The 2652-nt window shown below is 42.8% G+C and overlaps 1 pseudogene across 1 annotated transcript; it reads left to right on the top strand.

Annotated features, from left to right (window-relative positions):
• The first annotated feature begins 250 nt into the window (after window positions 1–250).
• Window positions 251–2185, top strand: LOC308633526 (septin-14-like; annotated as a pseudogene). The gene is made up of 2 exons: window positions 251–320; window positions 1217–2185. The product of its transcript is annotated as a septin-14-like (transcript).
• The last annotated feature ends 467 nt before the right edge of the window (window positions 2186–2652 follow it).

A 2652-nucleotide genomic window follows, 5' to 3' on the forward strand; every position in this document is an offset into this window, starting at 1 on the left:
CCTAGGGCCTGCTAGGGGAGGCAAGTCTTTGGGAGGAGGAGAGGCATGACAGAGTATGTAGGACTTTGCCAGGGAGATAGTAAGCTAGATCAGGTAGATGGGGTCTCCAAGCCCAAATGCTAGTGGAAATGACAGTATTCATAAACTAGTCTCCTGCCTGCTCCAATGCCTTACTGCAGCAGCAGAACCTCAGCCCGGGCCTACAGAGGCCTGGCTCCTGGCTTCCTTCTGATTTTCATGCATGGGCACCATGGCGACTACAGCAAGCCTGCTCCCCAGAGCTTATGCTGCCTGTGCTGACTCCATTCCTCCTGTCCCCTGTGAGCAATACCAGGGTGGACCTGGCTCCCGGCATTGCCTTACTCCGGCTATTCTCCTTCCCTGGCCACCCTACCAGGCTTGTGGCTCTGAATGCCACCCAATTTCTTTTTTTTTTTAGAGAGAATTTTTTTTAAATATTTATTTTTTAGTATTTGGTGGACAAAACATCTTTGTTTGTATGTGGGGCTGAGGATCGAACCCGGGCCGCACGCATGCCAGGCGAGCGCGCTACCGCTTGAGCCACATCTCCAGCCCCAAAATAGATTGCGCCACCCAATTTCTAACCCAGCCAAGCTGTGGTGTCTGCCGCACACATGAACTTTCCACTTGGCTATTTCATGGTCATCTTGGACTTTGGTGTCTTCTGTGCAACTCTTAATACCCATCAACCTTTTTCATTTTCCTGTCTTCTCCATGCCAGCAATGGACACTGTTGTTTGCTCCAACTCCAGGCCGAGGAGTCATTCCTGGTTCTTTCTTTCCCTCCTCACCCATATCCAGTCCATCACTAAGTCCTACTGATTTCATCATCCAAACACTTGCTAACTCTGTCCAGGCTCTTCTGTGTCTGGTGCTATCTCAGAAGCACCATTCATTCCCTCCCCTGCTACCTCCTAACTGGTCTCCTGCTTCCACACCCACCATACCCCAGTTAAAATTACACTTTAGTCAATGTTTTCTGCAGAAATAGAAAAATCCATCTTAAAATTTGTAGGAAACCTCAGAGAATTCTGAACAATTAAAAGAATCTTGGAAAAGAAAACAAAGCTGGAGGTCTCAAAGACTCTGACTACAAAACTGACTACAGGGGATTCAAGATGGCAGGTCAGAGGAAGGCTGCATTTCTAGTTGCTTGGTGGCTCAGGATTCAAGCAGCAGGAATGCTGCTCCTCAGGGAGCTACCAACCAGTAGTCAACGACACAGATGCTCAGTTTGAGGCCTTTCTTCAAGAAGAACTGATGATTAAGTGTTCTTTCTTGATACTCATGCCCATGTGAGCCTTTACTTCATTTCACCTATAGGACATTCTCTGAAACCTTTTGATCTATTGACAATGAAGAACATTGACAATAAGGTGAATATGATATCATTGATTGCTGAGGCAGATACAATTTGTAAAAATGACTTACAGAAGTTTAAGAGTAAGTTGATGAATGAATTGATTAGCAATAACATCCAAATATATCAGTTCCCAACAACAGATGATGAAGCTATAGTTGAAGAAAACTCTTTGACTAATGGACTGCTACCTTTTGCTGTGGTAGAGTATGGATGAGGTAAAAGTTGGAAAAAAGATGGTCAGAGGCCATCATTACCCTTGGGGAATTTTGCAGATGGAAAATTAAAATCACTATGACTTTGTGAAGCTCTGGAATATGCTTCTTTGTACCAATATGGAAGGCCCGAAGGAACAAACCCACTGTCATTACTCTGAATGTTATAGGTGCTGCAACTTCAGGAAATAGGCTTTACAGACATGGGACCAGAACAAGACAGTTACTTTTCAAGAGCTGTATGAAGCCAAAAGATAAGAGTTTTATGTTCAATGTCAAAGGGAAGAAGATTGAAACAGGTTTAAGCAGCGAATAAATGAGAAAGAAACACACTTAAAGATGCTGGAAGAGAGTTAAAGGACAAGTTTGAGAACCTTAAAAGATTTCAACAAGAGGAGATAATAAGGCCTGAAGGAAAGGGAACACAACTGGAAGAAAAAATCATAGATCTCCTAAAATGAAAGCTGCCTCTGAAACCCTGCAGACTCAGGTGTGCACCTATATAAGGAAGAACAAAGGGTGTAAGGAGGAGTCCTCTTACCATTTCAGCTGCTGTAGAGTTCTGTCACTTTTTATCCCCTCAACCTGAGAGATTTTTTTCATAGCATTTAACTCTGATTATAGTTCTAACTTTTTTATATTTATTTTTTAGTTGTAGTTGGACACATTATCTTTATTTTTATGTGGTGCTGAGGATCAAACCCAGGGCCTCACGTTTGCTAGGCGAGCGCTCTACTGCTGAGCCACAACCCCAGCCCTAAGGTTCTAACTTTAAAATGTTGTTTACTTAATGTATATCTTCCTCGATTAGAATGTGAAATCCTTAGGAAAAGAAACCTTTTCCATTTGTTAGATGCTGCAACATAGATATGCAGAAAGTGTCACTCAGGGTTGGGGCTATAGCTCAGTGGCAGAACACCTGCCTCTCATGTCTGGGGCACTGGGTTTGATCCTCAGCACCACATTAAAATAAAAATAAAATAAAAATACTAAAATAATATGTAGCACAGTATAAATAGAGCTGGTTTGGTAGAGGAAATTCTCTTACCATAGTGA

This window comes from Spermophilus citellus (assembly GCF_964194105.1).
Source record: "Spermophilus citellus genome assembly, chromosome: 14".
NCBI lineage: Eukaryota > Metazoa > Chordata > Mammalia > Rodentia > Sciuridae > Spermophilus > Spermophilus citellus.